Source organism: Narcine bancroftii, chromosome 1 (assembly GCF_036971445.1).
Source record: "Narcine bancroftii isolate sNarBan1 chromosome 1, sNarBan1.hap1, whole genome shotgun sequence".
In the NCBI taxonomy this organism is placed as follows: Eukaryota; Metazoa; Chordata; class Chondrichthyes; order Torpediniformes; family Narcinidae; genus Narcine; species Narcine bancroftii.
Window position 1 is genome coordinate 335,762,061 of NC_091469.1, and position 26,445 is coordinate 335,788,505.

General features: G+C 39.8%; 1 long non-coding RNA gene across 1 annotated transcript in view; it reads left to right on the plus strand.

The window, feature by feature from the left end:
* LOC138752240 (uncharacterized) overlaps positions 1–26,445 on the plus strand; it is a 192,176-nt gene that overhangs the window by 53,006 nt on the left and 112,725 nt on the right. Inside the window, exon 2 of the long non-coding RNA XR_011350440.1 lies at positions 12,310–12,494. This is a non-coding gene — a long non-coding RNA (uncharacterized lncRNA). The remainder of the gene's footprint in view (positions 1–12,309; positions 12,495–26,445) is intronic.

Sequence of the window (26,445 nt, forward strand, 5' to 3'; positions counted from 1 at the left end):
AAAAAATCTTTGTGCTGTGCTAATCGCACCTTTGGGAGGTTCAAATTTCATTTGTATTGCTGAAGTGAAGGTTTTCTGTTTGACAGCTGAAGAACATTAAATAACATTCAGTTGTTGCTATTTTAGCTCTTGTCCTAATAAGCTCAATGCTGCAGCACATTTTCATTGGGCAACCTCTTCAGCTTTTAAAATCTTGAAAACTTTCACGTTTCATCACTAGGATTGAGTAGGTTTCATTTCTACCAGGTTTTCAAATGTCAAAAGAGAAAGGCGAACTAGATGCAACCACTTGTCAGCCAATAACAAAACACTTTGGTCAGCCAATTGAAATCTGCGTGATGGCATTAAGTTAAAGCAGGAGATGTAAGGAACAATGTAAACAAAAGTCAGATGGGTGAAATGGAAAGCAAATCCCATAATAAATGTTTTGCTAAAGCTTCAAATTTTGCCAATGCTGGTTTCAACTTGATAATGCAATTTTATAATAATTTGTGTTGCTTCTGAAGATGTGTTATTGTGACTCCTTGGAGAGGACAGTAATGGGTTTGTTAGCACATTGACCAGAATATTATTACATGAAAATAACCTAAAATGTTGTGGGTAAATTTTTTTTAAATTTTTTTATTTTTTACACAATTAACCATATTGACCAAAATACATACAGACATTTTTCTCTTGATTATATACATAGTCATTTTCTCCCCTTTTTCCCCCTCCCTTCCCTCCCTCCCTCTTCCCCCTTCCCATTTATTCAAAGTTCAATCTATAAGATACATTAAACCCGTTAAACAATGTTGTCAATTAATAAAATAAACAAGAAATTTTTATCTTTTACTTTTATATACTGAGTCAGTTCATTTTGTTGTCTTCTCCTTCTGTCATTTTAGGTGGTGGAGGTTCATGGTAGGATTTCTCTATTGTATTTCATGTATGGTTCCCATATTTGTTCGAATATTGTAATGTTATTTCTTAAATTATATGTTATTTTTTCTAATGGAATACATTTATTTATTTATATGTACCATTGTTGTATTCTCAAGTTGTCTTCTAATTTCCAGGTTGACATAATACATTTTTTTGCTACAGCTAGGGCTATCATAATAAATCTTTTCTGTGCTCCATCCAAATCGAGTCCAAATTCTTTATTTCTTATGTTACTTAGAAGGAAGATCTCTGGGTTTTTTGGTAGATTGCTTTTTGTGATTTTATTTAATATCTGGTTTAGATCTTCCCAAAATGTTTCCACTTTCTCAGTTGTCCAAATTGCATGTATTGTTGTTCCTGTTTCCTTTTTACAGCGAAAACATCTGTCTGATACTGTTGGGTGCCATTTATTTAACTTTTGGGGTGTGATGTATAGCCTGTGTAACCAATTATATTGTATCATGCATAACCTCATGTTTATTGTATTTCTCATGGTTCCGGAGCATAGCTTTTCCCATGTTTCATTCTTTATCTTTATGTTCAGATCTTGTTCCCATTTTTGTTTAGGTTTACAGTTTGTTTCCTCATTCTCCTTTTCTTGCAGTTTGATGTACATGTTTGTTTATGCAAGACCTTCCATCTATACTAATGGTTCTCAACCTTTTTTCTTCCACTCACATACCACTTTAAGTAATCTCTATGCTATAGTTGTTCTGCGGTTAGTAAGGGATTGCTTAAGGTGGTATGTGGGTGGAAAGAAAACGGTTGAAAACCACTGTTTTAATCATGTCCAATTGACTCGTTATGTGCACGGTTTCATAACTCCAAAGGAAATGATGGGGCAATGACCATTTTTCTCAAGCAAAATATTTCAGTAACAATTGGGTCCAGAGCAGTGATTCTCAACCTTCCCTTCCCACTCATATACCACCTTATGCAATCCCTTACTATTCACAGAGCAACAATGGCTTAAAGAGGTATGTGAGTGGAAAGAAAAATGTTGAGAAGCACTGGTTTATATACTTCTGAGAAAATTAGTTGAGCATTGGGGAAGACCGATCTGCAAGCATGCATTTGGGAGACTAATATGGAGGTGACACAGAGGAGGAGAAGTTAGTTGTGTTGGTTGGGCAGTGAATAATATCAAGATGAAGAGAATTGGTTAAGGAGATGATTGCAGTTATCTGAATATATAGTAAGGATTACCTTTTTTAAAAAAAATTCTCCCTGCAAAAAGATGGATGTCTCCTATTCCCAGCAGTGGACAATTCAATGTCATCCTCTTTCACTCTTTCCTCCTATGGATTGGATGAACCTCAATGCACAGAAAAGTTTTATAGCAGGTGACACTAAAACATACAACCAAGGCAATTGCCTTGGGCACACCTCTGTATGCATGTACCGATGGTATTACCAATGCACAAAGTACCCCATTGTATTTTTGATTTTAAAAGTAAAATCGTATCATTCACAGCACAAAAGTTTTGCTCCACGCCGACAAATTTCTAGGTCTTGGTCTGACAATGGACATCACAAATCGATTATTTTAAATAAGCAAAATTAATAATGTAAAGTATTTCTTTGGCTTGGCTTCGCGGACGAAGATTTATGGAGGGGGTAAAAAAGTCCACGTCAGCTGCAGGCTCGTTTGTGGCTGACCAGTCCGATGCGGGACAGGCAGACACGATTGCAGCGGTTGCAAGGGAAAATTGGTTGGTTGGGGTTGGGTGTTGGGTTTTTCCTCCTTTGCCTTTTGTCAGTGAGGTGGGCTCTGCGGTCTTCTTCAAAGGAGGCTGCTGCCCGCCAAACTGTGAGGCGCCAAGATGCACGGTTTGAGGCGTTATCAGCCCACTGGCGGTGGTCAATGTGGCAGGCACCAAGAGATTTCTTTAGGCAGTCCTTGTACCTTTTCTTTGGTGCACCTCTGTCACGGTGGCCAGTGGAGAGCTCGCCATATAATACGATCTTGGGAAGGCGATGGTCCTCCATTCTGGAGACGTGACCCATCCAGCGCAGCTGGATCTTCAGCAGCGTGGACTCGATGCTGTCGACCTCTGCCATCTCGAGTACCTCGACGTTAGGGGTGTGAGCGCTCCAATGGATGTTGAGGATGGAGCGGAGACAACGCTGGTGGAAGCGTTCTAGGAGCCGTAGGTGGTGCCGGTAGAGGACCCATGATTCGGAGCCGAACAGGAGTGTGGGTATGACAACGGCTCTGTATACGCTTATCTTTGTGAGGTATTTCAGTTGGTTGTTTTTCCAGACTCTTTTGTGTAGTCTTCCAAAGGCGCTATTTGCCTTGGCGAGTCTGTTGTCTATCTCATTGTCGATCCTTGCATCTGATGAAATGGTGCAGCCGAGATAGGTAAACTGGTTGACCGTTTTGAGTTTTGTGTGCCCGATGGAGATGTGGGGGGGCTGGTAGTCATGGTGGGGAGCTGGCTGATGGAGGACCTCAGTTTTCTTCAGGCTGACTTCCAGGCCAAACATTTTGGCAGTTTCCGCAAAGCAGGATGTCAAGCGCTGAAGAGTATAATTTATTGATATTTGTCAAGCATGGAAGGTCAGGTAAAATTTCCCAGAGAGGAATCGATTGTTAAAGCATGGCTTTCAGTAAAAGTATTCTGATTGTTGAATGGAGAACAAAGTATGTAAAATTCAAAATTCTTCAACATTCCTTATTTCCATTGAAAGTGGAGATCGTAAAATGTTACCCATCATATAACTTTAAGACAGGGAGTCGTTTGGTCCTTGGAGCAGATTTCATATCATCATATGTGTAGATAATCTAGTTTAATGAAGCATCACCTGGGTGTTAGCAGGAAACTCAGTATCTCTGAAAGCTTGTTAGTGGTAAGTGTCCTTTGCCAGTCTAATACAATTTGAATGGAGAATTATAATATTTGGGACAGTGATTTATGGTCAGCACAGAAAACTTGACTGATTCAGCTTCCGTGCATGATCTCAGTCTTCCACTTTCTGTATTCTAACAGACCAAGGCTTGAAGAAGGGGGTGGAGTGTTGCAAATAAATTATTGAAGTGCTTGAAAGCGTAGATGCTGGCTGGATAGATTTGTTCTCTGAAGTCTTTTTGGTGACGTGTGCTAGGACCTTGTCAGACAATCTCCAGATTCAATGGACAGGGTTTCCTGTTGGCTCCCTGAATTCTTGCAAATTGGTTGACAATGGTTGGTTAATGATTCAGCTTAGTTAAAAGGCTGGAAATTCTTTCAATTAAGTTTTATTTTTCTCCCCTGAATTTTTCTTGCAGGTTTTGCTGAATTAAAACCCTCTGTGTGAAGGGTTTAACTCCTTTGTGCCCAGTAGCTGCTGGCATGATGCTGTGAGGACAGTAGGCCTGCTCCTGTACTGCAGCAATGTTGCAACATGACCTGATTCTGAATTGCCAAGACTTGAACACAGGAGCATATGTTTTATGGAAGATGAACACTTGCTCCAACATCAATTGAAAGGCCTGATACGATGTGGGTGTCTTTCAGGAATGAATTTAATTCATTCTCAATAGGTCCCAAGATGGTTTTTCTCTGAAATATGTATTTTGCTCATTGTGGAACCATAACCCCCGAAAGCACGGTTGGCCCCAAGGGGGCATCCATGAGCATTGCTCTCCCCCATGAAGTGTTGTTCCCCCCATACAGTCACAGCCATCCCTGGCCTTCAGATTCATCCCACTCCCTCCTGCGTCAGTAACTTCCAGGTAGATTCATGTTAGTGATTCTCCACCCCCGTCCCCGGCCACATCATTAGCGTGCATCAAGTGTCAGTAAAAAGGGCATCCTCATGCCCCATATTGGAGGGGAAGATGGTGTTAAAGACAGTTAGGTTCCTGCTAGCAACCTCCCTTCCCCCACCCCTACAGAATGAGCCCCCCTCAAAATCACTAATGCTCCCCTCTAACCTCCCATTCTGGTGCTGACCCTGTTCAAAAGCTCTACATGTGCTTACCTCCATGGCGCTCAACAGGCTTGTGTTGCCTGCTCCATCATTCACCTGGCACCAATAGTACTCGTTCTTCAAAGCACCCCCAGTGATTCTGCTGCTTGTACCTTCTTTAAGAATGATTGTACGCAAGAACTGGGGGCCGTGATGCCAGTACATTTATGAGAATGTGCATCAAGTGTGCAAAGCTAGTGAGCAACATTATCTCTTTGACATAAATATTATGCATAGAGGAGTTTCTAGTCTGGAATGTTTGGGAGAAAAATAAACAAGCAATGCTCTCATAAAGACTGCTCATATTTTTTGAACTGAACTGTTGAAGATGGTCTGTTGAAGGAATGACATTGACTGACTGTGAGATGTTCTAATTATGAGGTAGTGTCTTAAGTTGGAAGTGTTATGATAGCAAATGAAGAATAACGTGCTCTTTTTGTGTATGAACTAACTTTGGTTTCATGCTTATTAAATCTAAAACCCAGAATCAAGAAGAAAAACAACGGCATCAGTTCCAACACTGTAATAAATTGTGGGGATTAATTCTCCCAGTAAATCCATTTTTAAACTATACATTATACTCCATAGCAATTAATCAGGGTATACAGTAAGCCTTTAGTTCCAGGAACTGTGTTAAAGCCTTGGCTTTCACATCATGAATTTGGGACAAATCCAGCTGGGCTCATGGGTGACATTTTCAGCTGTGCTGGTTGCAAGTTATCTTTTCTGCATCCTCAGTCAGTGCTTGATGAGCTTAATTTGCCATGAGGCGACTGCGACAATTTGATACTGCCACACTGGATGGCTGATATGAGGTGGGGGAGGGGGATGTTGTTGGTGGGTGGGGTAAAATTCACACTTTGTAAAGTGTGAGTACTCTGAATCTGAGACGGATACATCTTCAAGCAGAATGACATTTAACCTAAACACAATTGCTTCTGTCATTGTCAGCGCGTTGAATTATATGATGTGAAATTTCATTATCATTTATCCAAGTGTAAAGCCTATATGTGCCAACATTTTTGCAACAACACAGGTCGATAGAATACACCAACTGTGTACATTAATTTATAGTATGCATTAAATTACCATGAGGCAGAAAAAGAGTTAATATGTATAAAAAGATGGATAAATGTTCACAGAAGCAGAATGGAGAGGAAGTTACTGATTTAAAGACCTGGCATCGCTTTCTTTTATTGCCTTATTAATTTATTTCTCTTCCAAGTAATCCAAAAAGAAATGGTACTGTCATCTGCCAGTCTCCTTTTATTGAAAAGATCTGAGATTTTTTTTTAAAACAAACCTTGTATATTAATCCTCTATAGTCTGATTTCACTGCTGACCTACAGTGGTATATTACTTTTGACAAAATGTTGGGTATGTTACATCCAATCTGCAGTCGCATTAAATGGCACAATTATTTGCTTTTTACAAATTTAGTAAATGAATAAACTTGATCAGGAAATGGAAAGAAATTGCAAGCAAATTTTGTGCATCCTCGTTAGACTTTGTACTTGCCAGCTCCGGAAGTTGGGAGGTACAAGGACAAAAACAGAGACCCTGTGTGGGAATCTTTACATGTAGTTTTTCAAAATATCTGATACTCTGATTGTTGCAAATTAAATAAAATTGTTTATTTTCTTGATGGGCCATACTCCATCTGGCTGTCAGGCACTCTGATGTAGCAGAATTTTTAAGATGGGTGCACTATTTCCCCAAAGGTTGAGTTCTATTTGTGAAAGATGAAAATCTAGTCCCATGGTCTCTGATGAATGGCATTCAATTTGTAGTCTCATCAATTCTATTCTTAAAATAGGATCTCATTAGCCGGAACAACAAATGTGCAGAGCTGCAGATTATATCTGCAATTCCTCTAGGATCAAATGATGAACTCCCTGTGGCTATCACTTTATTGCCAAGAATTGGAACAATACTTTGTTCCATGAGAATGAAAAGTTGAGTCAGGTTGTCCTTGCATGAGTTGGGAATGCTGGGAAGATCCAGGATCCTGGATCTTACTAATTGGATAGCTGCAACACATGACTGAAACTTGAGGAGGGAGAGAACCAAAGCGGGAATAAACCTCCACCTCTTTCTCTAATTCAAAGTTCTGATTTATTGAACTGGCATGCAACACCAGGATACTTTTTTCCTGTGGGCCAGGCAGAATTTCTGCTTCAGTAGTGCAGAAATCAGTGCTCAAGAAAAGATGCATATACAAATGAGATAAATGTAAACAAACTATTCAATACAAAAAGAAAAATCCATCCAAATAATGTGCAAAGTAAGAGTCTGAGTTTGTTGCTTAGGAAACCAGCATGGTAACAGGTCCTTTCAGCCCTCAAGCCCATGCTACCCAATTGACGCACAACCTGGTACATTTTGAAGGAAACTGGAGCAGCTGGAGGAAACCCATACAGAGACGGAGAGAACATACAAACTCCTTACAGGCAACACCAGATCTGAACTCAGTCACCGGCGCTGTAACAGTGTTGCACTAACAGCTGTGCTACTGTGCCATCCCAACTTCTTTTCCATGTTTCAGATGCAAAGATGTAGAAATCTGAAATAAATAATCCTTCGTATTTGTCTTTTCAAAAGATTTGCCAACTCTCAAGGTATGTGTGTGCGTGTGCGTGTGTGTGTGTGTGTGTGTGTGTGTGTGTGTGTGTGTGTGTGTGTGTATATATATATATATAAATAATGAAACCACTGTACTTCACTGGTTCTCTTGTAGCAGAAAACAATCTGTTAGGATTTAACTTAATAGATGGGGTAAACAACTTTTCTCCCTATGCCTAATGAATGGCCTGCTGTGCACTTTCTCTTTGTAACAATGTTTTTATTTGCCTATCAATTTAACATCTCTTTACTAGAATTTATAAAAAGGTTTTATTTCGGGGTAAATTTTTTGAGTGACGGAGTAAATAATTGGATAAATTGACTTTCATGCAGGAGGTCTAAAGAGCTGTCCTCTCTTTAATTTTGTGATTACATCGTTAGTTTTCACAGTAATTGATGTGGATTGAGCAATTTCAAAAGGACGTCAACACATCGTCGGCCTTAGTTTTGCCATTCAGATTGAGTTCAGCCAATGGAAAGGTATGGTAATATGCTTGGAATTCAAAAAAGATGAATCTTGCTATTTTTCAAACAATGAGAAAACATAGAGCAAACATTCATTTTATAACCATCTTACGACATTACTATATCAAATAATAAATAACAATAATTCCACATGAAAAGTAAGGCAATGCCTTTGGTTCATTGATCATTCAGGAATCTGATGGCAGCGGGGAAGAAGCTGTCCTTGTGCCGCTGAGCGCTCGTGTTTAGGCTCCTGTACCTTTTCCCCGATGCTAGCAGAGTGAAGAGGCCGTGGCCTGGGTGGTGGGGATCTTTGAGGATAGAAGTTGCTTTTTTAAGACACAGCCTCATATAGATGTCCTTGATGGAGTGAAGTCTGGTGCCTGTGATGTTAACAACACTCTGGAGTGCATTCTTGTCCTGAGAATTGGCACTTCCAAACCAAGCAGTGATGTAACCAACCAGAATGCTCTTCAAGGTATCTCCGTAGAAGTTCACAAAAGTGTTTGATGACTCCTCATATAGTATAGTCACTGGAGAACCTCTCCACTACTGAGCCCTCGATGAGGACTGGGTCATGTTCCCTTAACCTCCTGAGGTCCACAATGCTGTACTGCAGCAATGTTGCAACATGACCTGATTCTGAATTGCCAAGATTTGAACACAGGAGCATATGTTTTATGGAAGATGAACACTTGCTCCAACATCAATTGAAAGGCCTGATACGATGTGGGTGTCTTTCAGGAATGAATTTAATTCATTCTCAATAGGTCCCAAGAAACCTTGGTTTTGCTGGCATTGAGCACAAAGCTGTTTTTGTTACAGCATTCAACGAGCTGATCTACCTTCCTCCTGTACGCTTCCTCATTGCCTTTTGTAATTCTGCTGACAATTGTTGCATCAACTGTGGAGTAAATAATACTAAAATAATACGTATGAAAAATTTTGTGTACTCCTCTCGATCAACTCCCTTTTACAAAATATCTCAAAAGAAAAAAAAATTAAAAGAAAGGAAAAAAAGGAAAAGAATGCCCCCTCCCCCCCATTAATCAAACCCCTCCCACTAAGCAAGGTTTGATTGTGTATCTGAAATACTTAGGGAATGAAAGATGACATTTGGAGCATGCAACTATCCTAATTTGTTAAATTATGGTAATACTCTATGAACAGGCCTCACATCTTATTAAAAATTCATTTTTAGATCTTTAACATTTTATCTAATTTTTTTTCTAAACTTAGGAAGGCCATTACCTCCTGTAACCATTGAATAGGTAATATATGGGGCACTGTTTTTCCATCTCATCAAAATTGCCCATCTTGCTATCAATGAGGTAAATGCTAAAATTCGCCTCTGAGGTCAATACTATTTCTTCTTCTTGAGAAAATCCAAATAGAAGAACTAAAGGGCATGGTTTTCCAATACAGAATTTTCCACACTTAATTGTGTACCCACTTCATGTTTGCCATGCATATCCATCACCATTTAATTTTAACCTTGTATATGTGGGGATTTATCATCTTTAGCACTCTCCCCTTAAATCTTCTCTCAGTGCAACTCTCTCATTAGCACCATCCCTCGTGGCAACAAACTTTCATGGCCCAATAAATTGATCATTATGTAACTTTACACCTTTTCCAGAAATTCTCTTCGGGGGATCATGTAGCACAGTTTGAAAATCTCCTGTTTGGAGGGGGTGCTGAAGAGATTTCAGATGCTGAAATATGGTTCCTTGACCCACCGAGTTTGCCAACAGAGTATATTTTTGTTCAGATTTAATCCACATGTTTCTTTCTTGAGATTAAAAAAAAAATTCTTATCAAATTTCTCTCCATCATTTCTGCAAAATATTTGTCATTGATTCCAGACTTAATTTCTTTCTTTTGATTGATAGACTGGAAGCATCAACTAAAGGACACATTACCCATCTCCTGGCTCATTGTGACCATTTTTCTATCAGTATCCTTTTCTAAAATGAGTCAAGCTTCTTATTATGTGGAGGTTAGAAAATGAAGTGAATCTTTTATCATTCAGTACAAAATCTTTTTCGTCCTCTTCCATGAGTGAGGCAAGTGAAAGGCAAAATTTGGGAAAATCCATAAATTTTTTTTATTAAAATATTGGAAAAATCCAAACTCCTTTAATTTTGCTTTAAAAATTGAAGAATAAAGGGATGTTGTATCATATGTTTTGGTTATGTCCTTCTCTCTTTAATTTCTGGCAAGGGGTAATTCATACCTAATCATTAATTCTTAATATTAACTTGACTCCTCGTCCTTTCATTGCTATTTTTGGAGTGAGTGGGCCAATGGATTTAATATTGACTTTTTCACAATCCCATGTAATGGCTTTTGCTTCCCTCATTGCTAGAAGGGCCATTTTGCTGAGATGGGAAGATCTCCCACCCACCCCTCCCCAAATCATACTCAATGGTTGTCAGATGCGATGGCATGACTTTTGCTAGAAAAAGATTAGGTGTTCTACTACCGCAATCAATCTTAATTTTTTTTTCTATTTGGGGTCCTTTTCTTAATTACTTTCAAAACTTGTAGATTAATAATCTTTGTTTTTATAATCTCATGACCCCATAGTTATTAGTAGTAGGGACTTCTTAACTTGGCCAACAACCTTCATAGGGTGGGGTTTGATTCTTAGATAAGGAATATGTTTTTTTTCCTTTTTTTTTAATTTGTCATGATATTAATTTACTTTATTATTAATACCATATGTACCTTTGTATTTTGCATATGTTAAAAACAATAAAAAAAGAATAACTGAAGAATAACATTTAGTTCAACCCAGAGAAAAGCAAGGATATCATATATGTTTTTGCTCTCAAGCTTCAGTAGGAAATGAAACTCTGAAATTAATACTAGCTTGTGTTAATTAAACTCAGTTCTTGGTGTTGATGTTTGTGGCATGTAACTGCAGAGTTACTGAGAGGTATTTAGGCATTATAATTCGACTGTAGCTGGTGTAATGATCAGTGCCAAATTAGTACAGCTGCAGGATTTAAAAAAAAATGTGGTTCTTCTGCAGAGTGTAGATCTGTGGGTGTGTGAAGATTAAACCTATGAGTGTTGTCCAACTTGGATGCTTGTGCAATATCCTTGTTTTAAATCTGGTGTATTGAACACTGGGATTGTCCAAAGTTCATCTCAAATCTGTCATGGGTTACAAGACGGTAGTTCTGATGAGAGAAAATCCCAAGCATCCTCTGGAGGAGTTAAGTTTGAGAGAAACCAAAATGACACTACTGCAAATGGCAGTCTTTCTTACATTTCCAGGTTTCTGTGGGGAAATGCCAGTTTTTGGATTTTGTGAATTGATGAAATATAACTTCCAATTTCTAATCCCTAATCAAGGATTAGGCTAGCATGTGACAGGAAAGGGACAATGGAAGATCAATGAAGAAAAGTGCAAACTTCACACATTGGTTAACAATGAGTATGGATGAACTGCTACTGGCAGATAATTTTTTGGGTGATTGATCCAGCATTAATTTCTGTATGTAGAAGTGATGTTTAGATTGTTACGAGTCCAGAGGACCCCAAAACCCAGCAGCAATAGATATGCACCACGATAAAGGGTTACTTAAACAAACATTGCTTTTAATTATCTTTGAACATGAAAATAGAATTCAACTTTAACATCTCTGTCAACTCACTTAACTTACTTAACCCCTTATAACTCTAAGCACACGTATGTGTAATGTGCGTGTAAGTTCGGTTCACAGTCCAATCTCACTGGTGGCAGGAAGTTCTTGTACTGTGCACAGAAGTTAACATTAATAATGTTCACCAGGCTTTGGTGCTTAACAAGTAAATGGTTACCCCTCGGAAGGGTTCTTGTTGGTTTTCAGAGAGAGAGTTTTTTCTTGTTTCAGGTCACCACAGAGTTCCTTCCTGTTTCTCATATTCCAAGGGAAACACCGGAAAGCCAATCCTCTCCTTTGACCAGGTCGTCTTCCAAAGCTTGCTAGCTTCTCTTTCTCTCTCTCTCTCTCTCTCTCTCTCTCTCTCTCTCTCTCTCATGTGAGAGAGAAAGAGAAGCCTGCTTTTTTTCCTCTGCTCTCTGCCTGCAAAGATCACATGACCCTCCAGACATCAAGTTCTGTTTTCCAGACAAAGCTGCCCTGCATGTTGTTACATTTGTTGCTCTTTTGCAAATAACAGTCCATCATGAGTCTGAGCACTCCTGCAAAAGCTCCTGCAAAAATTCTGTATTTTAAAGTGTTTATGCGTGACCTGCTCTAACAAACCTTTCCCAATTTATCTCCCAAACACCTCTATATACTCTGTCACAAGATTTATTTTTCTGAAAGGAATTATTTCTTTTTTTTACAGAAGGAATGACTCTGTTATCTTAAAGGCTGTGACTATTCAAAGGCAATTGAATAAGCACTTTGGAGACCTTGAGTGGAGCTCAATGCTGAAAGAACAATGGAGAGAGAGTTCTAATAATATCTGCACACACTTATGTTTGCCAGTTTTGAATTTGATGATAATCTTCACAAACTTTGCAAATGAAGGTAATTGTTTTTATCTGCACTATCAGTTTTTAATACTTTGAAAATGTTGTGATCTAACTAACTTCCAAAAACTGAAACCTTATTTTCAGTTATCTCTACAGATTCAATCCTTTAAATTCAGGTGAATAAGAAAATCTGCAGTTGCTGGTGTCTAGTCCAGTGCACCAATGGTTTCTTCAACCCCTGTTATTCCTGCATTCCTTTAAATTCACCTGCTGTTATTCTAAATCTACACCTCACTCCCCCAAGATTATTTATTTCTCACTAATTTGTGATGCAATCAACTCTCATAGTGGCCCAGGTGTGAAATGACAAGGGGGTTGTATAGCTACAAGATAACTTCTATTCCTTTGTTCTCCAGTCTTCTGGATAGAAATACAAATATAACATTGTTCTTTTAGACTATGCTTTTGTACCTTTTAAATAATGTATTAATACATTTCTATGGACCTCAGCTTATGTCCTCATAGCTTGCAGCTTTACAAAGTTCAGATTTATTGTCAGAGTATATGCCTGACATCGCATACAACCCTGAGGTTCTTTTCCCTGCAGGCCAGGCAAAAATTTCTAATTAGTCCTAGAGCAAAAAACTGTAGCTAAGAAAAGATATGCATACAAATGAGTGAAATGTAAACAAAGAAAAGTGCAAACAAACTGTGCAATGCAGAAAATAAATATTCAATAATAAATAATATGCATTTAAAGATGTCCATAAATGAGTCTATGAATTTATTGTTTAGAAATCTGATGGTGGAGGGCAGCAACTCTTCCAAACTTTGTGGAATTTCTAGATTTCCTCGATGGTGGGAAGAGTTTTGCCTGTGATTCTCTGAGGCATTGTCAACTTCCTTGTGCCAGGCTTCCTGCTCAGAGGAATCTGTTTCCCAGACCGGCCCATGATGCAGCTGGTCAGCTCACTTTCCACTACACATCTGTAGAAGTTTGCCAAAGTTTCCGATGTCATTCCAGACTTCCACAAACTCCTGAGGAAGAAGTGCTGATATGCTTTCTTCGTGATGACATTCGTATGTTGGATCCAGGAAAGGGCCTCCAAGATGGTGACTCCCAGGAATTTAAATTTGCTTGACTTCTCCACCTCTGATTTTCCCCTAATGATTATTTATTGTACACCCCTGTTTTCCCCTCCTAAAGTCTCAGCTCCTTGTTTTAGTGATATTGAGTGCGAGGTTGTTGTTAGTGCACCATTCAGCCATGTTTTCAATCACGCTCCCATATGCTGACTCATTGCCCCCTTTTTATACAACTCAATACCATGGTATCATGAGCAAATTTGTAGATGGTGTTAGTGTCGTACCAAGCTGCTCAGTTGTAGTTGTAAAGCGTGTGTCTCTTCTTCTTTCTTCTTCTCTCTCTTTGGCTTGGCTTCGCGGACGAAGATTTATGGAGGGGGTAAAAAGTCCACGTCAGCTGCAGGCTCGTTTGTGGCTGACCAGTCCGATGCGGGACAGGCAGACACGATTGCAGCGGTTGCAAGGGAAAATTGGTTGGTTGGGGTTGGGTGTTGGGTTTTTCCTCCTTTGCCTTTTGTCAGTGAGGTGGGCTCTGCGGTCTTCTTCAAAGGAGGCTGCTGCCCGCCAAACTGTGAGGCGCCAAGATGCACGGTTTGAGGCGTTATCAGCCCACTGGCGGTGGTCAATGTGGCAGGCACCAAGAGATTTCTTTAGGCAGTCCTTGTACCTTTTCTTTGGTGCACCTCTGTCACGGTGGCCAGTGGAGAGCTCGCCATATAATACGATCTTGGGAAGGCGATGGTCCTCCATTCTGGAGACGTGTAGCAGGAGGCTAACAAGCCCTGTTTTGCTCACACGCTGATGAAAATTGTGGAGGAGATTTTACCAACCCTCGCTGATTGTGGTCTGGAGGTGAGGAAATCCAGTATCCGATTCCACAGGATGTTGTTGATTTCCAGGTCTTGGAGTTTGCTGAACAGTTTTGAGGGGATACTGGTATTTAATGCTGAACTGAAGGGATCATAGTGTTGAAGGTCGAGCTTTTCATCATTTTGCCAATATTTTGCTCATTCACTTTATGGAGCAAAGAAAATTATTTTGTATCTTCCAATGTTGGAATTCCTTGTTCAAATGAATTAATTTGTTTAAAGAATGTTGCTTTGTATTTTTATGTTGTGCAGGATGCAAAATTATTTCTAACAATCTTACCCTGCCGCTTTAGTTAGCCAACTAAATTTAAACATGTCACTCTGTTTAGAGCAGTCACACACCTCATTGCTGGGGTTTGTCACCGATCTCACAAGTCCTGTTTGATGAGAGTAATTCTAAACTTCAAAGGGTCACATCCTAACTTATTTTCCAGAAATGAAGATGTGGGATCTTGTATGAATGTGAAAAGAATGTACCAGGAATTTCTAAAGAAATCTCACACAAGCCTGTGTTACGAGCCCAGAGGACCGCAAAACCCAGCAGCAATAGATATTTACCAAGACAAATGGTTACTTAAACAAAAGTTGCTTTTAATTATCTTTAAACATGAAAATAGAATCAAATTTTAGCTTACTATTAACTTAACTAAGCTAACTTAACCCTCTTCTAATTCTAAGCGCACCGTGTATGTAATGTGTGTGTGAGTTCAGAAAAATTCTTTGATTCACAGTCCAATCTCACTCCTCATTTCTCCAAGTTTACTGGTTGGAGGCAATTCTTATACTGTGCACAGAATTTAACATTTATAAAGTTCACTAGGCTTTCGTACTTGAAAGGTAAATGGTTACTACTCAGGAAGGTTCTTGTTGGTTTTCAGAGAGAGATTTGCTGTTCCTGGACACAAACTGATCCTTTTTAATCAGTCATGTCAGTGTCTTGCTGAAGAAACTTACCCATCAGGGTTTTCTAGATGATAACCTCTTTCTTTCAGGTCATCACAGAGTTCCTGTGTGTTTAACTTATTTCAAGTGAAACATTGGGCAGCCAATCTTCTCCTCTTGCATGAACCACAAGGGTCTCAGTCTCGGTGTCTGTCTCGGTCTGTCTCTCAAAACCTGTTTGACTCTCTCTGCTTGCAAAACCACATGACCCTCTTAGAAGAGTAAGCTGCACTCCCAGACAGACTATAGCTCCGAACTCCTCCTCCAATCTCTTTCATCTGATGCTTTTCAAAACAACAATCCATTAGTGAAGTCTCTTGGGCACTCTCCAAAGATTTTGCAAAGGCCCCCAGGAGCCACCCTATTTGGCTTCAGCAGAGTTCCAGTATTTTAAATGAGCTCTGTTCTGAAGTGTTTGTATGTGACCTGCACTAAAAAAAACCTGTCACACTTTATCTCCCCAAATCATATCTATATACAGCATAATCTGTCACACCTGCAGAACTTGCATGCTTTATTATAATGGATAAATGATGATGAGTAACACTACAGAGAAGAGGTGCAAAATCTTGTGAAATGGAGTGAGAGTAACAACCTGAGTCTCAACATGGACAAGACGAAGGAGACGATTGTGGACTTCAGGAGGAATAGAAATGACAACCCTCCACTACACATCCACAACTCTGTAGTAGAGAGAGTGGAGAGCACCAAGTTCCTTGGTGTTCACTTAACTAGTGACCTATCGTGGACACTCAACATCTCCTCACTTGTCAGGAAGGCATAACAGTGACAACACTTCCTGAGAAGATTGAAGTGAGCAAGGTTACTGGCCACCATTATATCAACTCCTGTCTGAGTGGTGACATGAATGTGCTCCAGTTCACCTACTGTAGCACAGGTGGATGCATCTCATTGGCTTTACACAAAGCCCATGAACTATCATCATGGTTTGGCTTCACGAACGAAGATTTAGGAAGGACCATAGACATGGGCATTTCCTTCGAGCCTGCGCAATGGATTTTTTTAGGTGGAGTGGAATATGTACAGTATTAGCCTCACCCTTTACACCCAAGGTTTTTCTGCCATAGCCATGCAAGCTGGGACAGCGCCAGCTATGTCATCGGGTCGCAGGTACTATGTAAGAGTGTCCTTCTCCTAGATGGATGGCCTGACAAGGCTAATGAGCCCCATCTGCCATGGTTTGAAATCAGTTTTCCTTCTCTTTGGCTGGCTACAAACCAAGGCTAATGAACTCATCCTACCCATCCATTTTTACTGCTGGACACTTAGTCACATTATGACACAGAAAACTCAGTGAAAATGGGGGACACCGATGAGAAGGTGTTGCTATGGATGCAGTAATGCAGAAGAGGCCATTTGCAGTGATCTCCTGCCTGGCATGCCTGACAGTGGTCACGTGGTGAACACTACACAGAGAAAGGTGAGGCAATGTATTACGCATGCAATTTCCATGGATGAATGGGACATAAGGCCCAGACCTCACCAATCCCCCACAAAGCTATGGAACACCAGGTCAGTAAAGATGCATTCATCAGAATGCTCTTTATTGACTACAATTTAGCATTTAACGCAATCATCTCCTCAAAAATAAATCAGCAAACTCCAGGACTTGGGACTCAACACCGTACTATATAATTGGATCCTGGATTTTCTCACCTCCAGATGCCAATCAGTGAAGATTAGTAAGAACATTTTCTCCTCAATCTCCATCAGTAGTGGAGCACCCCAGGGCTCTGTTCTTAGCCCCCTGCTCTACTCACTTTACACCTGTGACTGTGTGGCTCGGTGCAACAATAAGATCAGCTACAAATTTGCTGACAATACCATGGTAGTGAGTTGGATAAAGAAAGATGATGGGACCGTATACAGGAGTGAGATTGCAAACTTGGTTGCATCAACAACTTTGCACACAATGTCACCAAAACTAAGGAGCTGACTGTTGACTTCAGGAAAGGAAAGCCAGAAGTGTACGATCCCATGATCATTGTGAACCATGTCAGTGTCTTTATTTTCTCAGGAGTTGGCAGAGGTTTGATATGACAATAGAAACCCTGGAAAACTTCTACAGATGTGTGGTGGAAAGTGTGCTGAACGGCTGCATCAAGGTCTGGTATGGGAACACCAACACCCCACTTAAGGTAAAGCCTTGCAAAAGGTAGTTGACACAGCCCAGGACATCAAAGGCAAAACCCTCTCCACTACTGAGAACATCCATAAGGAATGCTGCTGGCAGAGAGCATCAGCATTCATCAAGGATCCACACTATCCAGCGCACACACTTTTCTCGCTCCTGCCATCAGGAAGGAGGTATAGGTGTCACAAGACTCACACTACCAGAATTAGGGACAGCTGCTACCATCAGACTCCTCAACAACAAACTCAATCAGAGACTCATTTAAGGACTCTTATTTGTGAACTTCATTGATTTTCCTTTTGTCCTCTCTGTATTGCAGTCAGTTTGTTTACATTTATTATCTGTTTACAGTTTTTTGTTTACATGTTTTACGCTGTGTACAATTAATTTTATTGCACTACCATTTTGTGGTAATTCTGCTGCACCCGTAGGAAAAGAAATCTCTGGGTTGTATGTGATGTCTGAAAGATATCAATAAGATAGAAAGAGTGCAGAGAAAATTTACTAGGATGTTGCCTGGACTTCAGGAACTGAGTTACAGGGAAAGGTTAAACAGCTTAGGACTTTGTTCCCTGGAGTGTAGAAGAATGAGGGGAGATTTAATAAAGGTATTTAAAATTACGAGGGGGGTCGACAGAGTAAATGTCAATAGGCTTTTTCCACTGAGTGTAGGTGAGATACAAACAAAAGGACATGGTTTAAGAGTGAAAGGGGAAAAGAGTTTAGGGGGAACATTGGGGGGACCTTTTCATACAGAACGGCAGGAGTGTGGAACGAGCTGCCAGCTGAAGTAGTGAATGTGGGCTTAATTTTAACATTTAAGAAGAATTTGGACAAGTACATAGATGGGAGAGGTATGGAGAACTATGGACTGGACTCAGGTCAGCAAGACTAGATGAAAAAAGATAGCTTGGCACAGACTAAAGGGCCAAAGAGGCTTGTTTCTGTGCTATAGTGTTCTATGAATCATAAAATTAATTTCATAGCCGACTGAAATTAATTGTGAAAAAAATTAAAATCTATTACTTTTGCTTCTCTTTCTCTATATAAAGCACTTCAAGCAATTTCTGCTGCTAGTGAATCTGTCTGCTTTACAGCAGATGAAACTAAATTCCATGTACATTGCACTGTTTTTAATTACCTGACAATAAAGGAATCTTGAATCTTAAAATATCAATAGAAATTGTAACCTTCAACTTTCAGAAAATTAAGCAGAACTGAAAAACTACTTAATTTATAATAAGGCTGAAAATTTCTATTACTCTCACACATCCTATTCACCATTTATTTCAAAGTTGATGATTGCTGCACGTTATGTGCTCTCATTATTCTTTTTCGGAGAGTAACTGCTTAATCAATCATGCATAATTTGTGAAAATCAATGATCAATAACAATTGATGAATGGATATCCAATTAAATGCTTCTTATCCCATTGACCTGCCAACTATTCATCTTCATAATGCCATGTATTTACTAACTCCACTGACCCCTAACTGTGGCCATGTCAGAATATAACAATATAGGAAGAGCAAGAAAACTGTTTTCCTCTCAAGCCCACTCTTTGGCGTCTAACAGATCATAGTGCAGGGCCCATCTCAGAGCTATTTTCCAGTCTGATCCTCCATCGCTTTAGTCCTCCAACATCTAGAAATCAATCCATCTCTCTTTGAGTCCAATCAATGATTGAACGTCTACAGTCCAAAAGAGTAGATAATTCCAATGATTCATCCTGTTAAGTGGGGGAAAAGAAAAGCATCTTTTCACTTCTGCCCCCCACCTGCTGTATTTATTGATCAGCTGTGGATGCTAGTTCTAGATTCCACTGCCAGGCCAAGCAGACATTATCAATTCCTCTGAGAATATTGTAGGCTTCATTAACGTTATCTCTTATTACTCTTTATTTACATCTTTTAAAACCAAATATGCAATCAACAAGAAAAAATAGAATACTTCAAATACAGAAAAAGAGCTAATGATCTATGATACATGATGACTATAATCCTTCCGCCCTCCCACAGAAAAGAAAAGAGAGAATTAGTAAAGAAATAAGAAATCCCAAGGGAAAAAACAGTAAGGAGAAAAGAAAGGGGAATTGTTGGGGATCCATTGCCTATTCCATAGGCTTCAAATTTCCATGACTTAGCTAGATCTCGAGGGAACGTTGACACAGGTCTCGAGGGTGGGGGGGGGGGGGCACAGCTAAATATTTACACTTGCATTTTGTAAATATGGCTGCTATATTTCCAAAAACATGCCATACTTATTTCTTAAGGCATTCTTCTCGAGGGGAACACAACTATGCATTTCTGCATTCCAACAAGCTATACCTAGATGGGAACCAGACTTCCAAGTAACCATTATACATTTCCTGGCCACTGCCAATGCAAGCTCTTACTTCAAACAGGAACCCCTAAACAGGGGGTACATAAGTCTAGACATATTTGGGAATCAGACTTAAATATATGACTTGGTGAACAAAGCTGGTCCGATTTATGCTGGGATTGTATGACAAACACAATAAATGTAAGATAAAGACTTGTGCGATATAATTTTTTTGCCCCAATTATATCTCACATCACAAAATTTAAATAAATTAAAATCAGGTATTTTGGATCAATGATTTAGATGTGGGGAGGAGATAGGAACTTTTTTTTACATTCAACCTGGTCATGTCCCCAGATGAGACTCTTCTGGGTGGATCCAGGGAATCTCCTGGAACAAATTATAGGAAATCAATTATCACAGAACCCAGAACTGTTTTTACAGTGGAATATTGTGTGTGTAAGACCTAAAACAGTCTGTCCAAATATTAAACAGAATCTCTTATTACTCGAGCTCCAGAGAATAGAAGCCTGACCTATTTAATCTCTATCAGTATTTGACATTTCATCTGCACTCCTCTGTAGGAAGTACATCCCTTTCAAGATGAGGAGACTGAAATTGTGCACAAGTTACATTCTTGCCACGACTCAACATCATTGTAGTAATGTCCCTTTACTTGGATCCTCAAATTTTCTCATAGCTAAGGCTAATATATCACTTTCCTTACCAATTTATTTGGAGGCCTGTGTGTTTGCTTTCATTACTTTGTTCAAGGACAACCAGGAGCTTTGAATTTCAATGCTCCCTAATTTTTCACCATCTTTCAATATTTTAGTTTTCTCTGCTGAAGTAGATAAATTTACATTTGTCTATTTGTATCCACCTGCCAAGATTTTATCAATTCCCTCAGGTTGTCTATAGACCTTTGAGGATTCTTTTGCCCTCATCATTTCTCTCATCACTAAGTTGTGTTTAATCAGCAAAATTGGAAATTTTACACTTGGTCCATTCGGTCATATCATCGATACAAATGGAGATTATCTGTGGCCCAATTGCAGTCCAAGTTGTATTTTACTAGTTGTGTGTCAATCTGAGAAAGATCTAGGTATTTCTCCTGTTTTCTATCTGTTAAACAACTCTGAATCTATTTCATTCACATGATTTTCTGCCACCTTCTGTGTGGGATCTTCCTGAAAATCTACTTGTCCCTCACCTACTTGACTAAATTCATCCCCAAGAGCTCCACTGCATTGGTCAAACATGTTTCCCCTTTTATAATTCATTCTCAAACGTGTTGAATTCCAATGAAGATTCTTTGACTCTAAACACTAATCTTTACCTTTTTTCATAAACACTGCATGACCTGTTGATTATTTCCATGATTTTCTGTTTTATTTTGATTGTATTCCAGACCACAATCGAATTGGTAAGAACATCTCCTGCACATAGTACTGGAGCTCCACAGGGCTATGTTCTTAGCCCCTGCTATACTCACTTTACACCTACGACTGTGTGGCACAGTTCGACAATAACATCATCTACAAATTTGCTGACTATCACGGTAGTGGATTGTATAAAGAAAGAAGATGGGTCACCATACAGGAGGGAGATTGAAAATTTGGCTGAATGGTGCACCAACAACAACTTCACACTCAATGTCACCAAAACTAAGGAGCTGATTGTTGACTTCAAGAAGGGAAAGCCAGAGGTGAATGATCCAATGATCATTGGGGGATCAGTGATGGAGGGGGTGAGCAAATTTAAGTTCTTTGGAGTCACTATCTCGGAGGATATTTTCTGGACCCAATGCCCCAATGGTATCATGAAGAAAGCACATCAGTACCTCTACTTCCTCAGGAGTTTGAGGAGGTTTGGTATGACACCAGTATTATTTTTTTAATTAATAAAAAAAACTTAGGTTGTTTCATATTATTAGTATTTTATTAATAACTCATGACCTCGTGGTGAAGCCATTTTTTGTATCTTACCTGAGGTGCAGCGTTGCATCTCCAACTCCCTGTAGTGGTCAGGAGTATCACTAGCAGTCTATCACCACATCCCATTTCCTTAAGATGTTCAATCTACCAACATTACGCACTAATACAGTATTCATTTCAGTTTAAAGTTAAACACCACCATAAACACAAATATCAGCAACACGGGTTTTTTATGTGTGCAGTTCTCATTCTTTTAGAGATTCAGCCTGTCGGGTGCTTTGATAACATTCGTGGATCTTCTCATGTGTTGGCTCTGCCAGTCCACTACTGTCCATCACTGGTGGTGTTTCCTCTGTTGCTCTGCAGGCTGGATCTTCTGCATTTGTCTGTTCTTGCAGTGTCACTTGCATGTTCAGCAGACTCTTTTGATTCCTCCTCAGTATTTGACCATCCTCTGTTCTGATTGTGTAGGATCTTGGATTTACTTCCTCCAGGAGAGTGACTTTCTTGTCAGGAGTTGGAATCTCTGAGACTCGCTGTATCATGTTGTGCCAGTGGCCCTAACCTTCCTGCTGACTTGTCATTGCTTGCTTTTTTGTCTCCATTGCAGATGCTTTTGTTTCCATTTAACATCTTCTCTTTTTTGGGTCTGCAAAGTAGGAAAGCGTGGTGTGTAGTCTATATCTCTCAGGAGCTCAATAGATGCCATGCCATGTTCAAGTGGTGAAGCTCGGAAACTCAACAGAGCTAAATAAGGATCTGAGCCACTGTCTTGTGCTTTACCGTTTGACTGGGGATGAATAGGGCTTGAAGTCACATGTTGAAAATCATACTCTTCTGCAAAGTTCTGTAATTCTCTACAACTGTAGCATGGCCCATTGTCACTGTAGATGATTTGAAGAATTCCACGTCTTGCAAAGACCGATTTCCTATATTTGATCACATAAGCAGCAGACACGTTAGGAACCAGTGCCATTTCAGTATAGTTCAATAGATAGTCAATAGCCCACAAGTAATTCTTTCCATCCAGGTGGAACAGATCAGTCCCAAATTTCTGCCATGATTCCACTGGTAAGTCAGTGATGATTATGGGTTCCTTTGGCTGCTTTGTGCTATGTTTCAGACAGTGTCCGTATTTATCCCTGGCCAATAAACAGCAGTTCTGGCCTCCTCTTCCATTTTTCCATTCCAAGGTCTCCCTCATGCACTCTTTTCAGCATCTCTTGTTGCAGTGATTGAGAAATGATAATTCTGCTCTCTCTGAGTAGAAGCCCATTGACAACATTCAGCTCAGCTCTGATATTGTAGTATGGCTGACATTCACTTCTAGGCCATCCTTCATTCAGATTCTTGATGACCTTCTGTAGAGCTGTGTCCTTTTCTGTTTAAGCTGTGATCTGCTTGGATTTCGTTAGATATGGGAAAAGATTCAGTGATCAGGTTCACATGGAGCTTCACATCTGTCTCTGTGGATCTCTCATTGTGTCCTTCACTCAGTGTCGTTGCCCTGGATAATGCATCATCCAGCACAAGAAGATTCCCTGGTGTGTGCACCAATTCAAAGTCATTACGTTGTAGCTTCATCATCAGTCTTTGAATTTGCGGTAACATCTCTCTGAGATTTTTCTTGATTATGGCTTAAGGTCTGTCTGCCACAATTTGATAGACCACACACATAAATGTGAAATTTCTTTTGATGAGAGACAAGACTTAGACACTCTTTCTCTATCTGCGCATATCAACATTCAAATATGGTCATCGTCCTTAATGCATATGCAACTGGCCTCCACACTTCTCCCCCAGCCTGTTATAGTATTGTTCCTATTCTATCTTTTGAAGTGTCCATAGATATTTTTGTCCTTCTGGATAGGCCAAAGAATGTCAAAAGCATCTTTTCTGAGGTTAAAATGATCAACAGTCAGCTCCATTCTTCCCTGTGGTTGGCAGTCCAGTTGAATTTACATTTATCATGCAACAACTTTCTCAGGCAAGTTGTTTGGAATTAATTTACCAATGAAATCAATCATTCCCAGCACTCTCAATATGCCCTTTTTTCAGTGGTTCTGGGTATCTCTAGAATTGTTTTCACCTTCCTCTTGTCTGGCTCCACACCTGCCTCTGACAGCTAACCTCCCAGAAAGGTGATTTCCTTCACACCAAACTGACATTTTTCTTTGTTTAGTTTTAATCCATACTTCTGGATGTGTTGTAGCACTTTGAGCCTATTGTAGTGTTGTCCTGTGTGAATCCCCATAGGATCATGTCATCCATGTACACACATACCCCATTTATGCATTTTATGATGTGCTCCATTGTCCTGTGGAACACTTCAGGAGCTGAGGAAATTCCAAAAGGCATCCTCTGTTAGGAGTATCAACCAAACAGTGTATTGAATGTATAGTGTTTTGTGCTATCTTCATACAGTTTTAATTGTCAGAAGCCCTGGGATATGTCCAGTGAAATCTTTGCACCCTCCACCTCGCTTGTAATTTCATTCCTGATTGGAATCTGATAATGTTTCCTCTTTATATTGGCATTCAACTCTTTTGGGTCCATGTACATGCATAGGTCATTGTTCTTCTTGACACACACCATTGAATTCACCCATTCTCTGGGCTTCTCTTCTTTCTTTATGTCATTCAATCAAGTTCCTGTTAAACTTTTCTTTTAGTGGCACTGGAACCCACCATGGGGCATACATTTCTGGCTTGGCATCCTCCTTTAACTGTATCTTATAGGTGAATGGTGGAACACTAAACCCCTTGAAGATGTCTGGAAATTGATCTTGTATTTCATCTACACTGTTCCATGCATTGGTGCTATTGACTAGGCCTAAGTTTTCACATGCTTTGTCACCAAGCAGTGAGTCATGCCCATGTGGGACTACTGCAAACATGAGGTGGTGCTCTTTACCTTTAACCTTCATCTTTAGATGGCCTGTACCTTTTGTGTCAATGTCCATTGAAGGCCTTGAGTTGAACAGAATTTGGATGGATGTGTGGCTTTATCTTCATTGCCTTGATGTCGCATTCACAGATAAAATTGGCCTTTGTGTCTGTGTCCAGCTTGAAAGGACTATTTGCTCCATTTGCATGTAATAACACTGTCCACCTGTCCTGCTCAACTCTGTTCAAGCTTAGCTGTTCAGTGTATGTTAGTTTGAAGTTCTCCTGCACTGCCATGCCCATGAAGAATGCATCACTAAGGGCAGTTTCTTTTATACTGTGCACACTTTTACCTCTGTTTTGTTTCCCTTTGGAAAAACAATGCTTTGCATAGTGATTTTGCCCCTTGCACTTATTACAGACTTTTCCATAGGCTGGGAATGGTTTTGGTGCATGCTGAGTGCCACATAATTTACAATTAAAAGTCTCTCTGACTTTTTGTTCTTTCCTATGTCTCGTTTTCTGTTTATGTGTGCATCCAGGCACTGTGGCTATGGCTATGCCTTCATTTTCACCAGCTTTAGCACTCTCACTGAACTTTTTCATGTGCTGCAGAGCTAATTCACTGGCATGGCACATCTTCACAGCTCCAGTTAAGGTAATCTCTGTTTCTCATAACAAACCCTCTCTCATTTTCTTATCAATAATTCTGAACACAATTTGATCACGGACCATTGAATGTTAAAGTGATCCAAAATCGTTTGTTCTTTCCATTAGTTTCAAGTCCGTTAAGAAAACATTGAAGCTCTCTGCCTGCAGCTGTGTGTGCACATGAAACACATAACTCTTGAACATTTCAGTTTTCTTTGGTAAGCAATGTTCATCAAACATAATGATAACTCTGTTGAACTTGCCCTGGCCATCTACCTCAGCAAAAAAAATTGCTAAAAGCCTCTAGTGCTTGAGGCCCCACCATGATATGAAGCAATACAATCTTCTGTGCATCCAGTCTGCTATCAAATCCAGTGGCTTGCAGATACAGCATGAATGATTGTTTGAACAACCACCAATTATGTGGTTGATGTTCCCCGTCCAATTCAGAGCTTCAGGAGCTTCACACTCTCCATGTTTCCTACTGATACTGACTGATACACACTCCAGGTACCATGTGATGTTTCCTTTAAGTAATAATGAAACTTGGGTCCTTTCATATTAACAGCTCATGACCATGTAATGCAGCCATTTTTTTTGTATCTAACCCAAGGTGCAGCATTGCATCTCTAACTCCCTCTAGTGGTCAGGAGTATCACTAGCACTCTATCACCACAACCAGAAATCCTGGCAAATTTCTACAGATGTGTGGAGGAAAGTGAACTGATTGGGTGCATCAATTCTAGTTGGGGACACCAATACCCCCTGAGTGTAAAGTCCTCCAAAAGGTAGTGGTCACAGCCCAGGACATCACAGACAAATGCTTTCCTAGTATGAGGAACATCTACAGAGAATGATGCTGTCAGAGAGCAGCAGCAATTATCAAGGATCCATACCACCTAACACATGCTCTGTTCTTTCTGTTGCCATCAGGAAAGAGGTATAGGTGCCACAAGACTCGCACCACCAGGTACCAGATTCAGGAACAGCTTCAACCCCTCCACCATCAGTCTCCTCACTCAATAACAAACTTAATCAGGGACTCATTTAAAGGCTTACTTGTGCACGTTACTGATTTATTTTTCATTCTCTCTGTATTGCACAGTTTGTTTACATTTGTTATCTGTTTACAGTTTTTATTTGTTTCACACGTATACG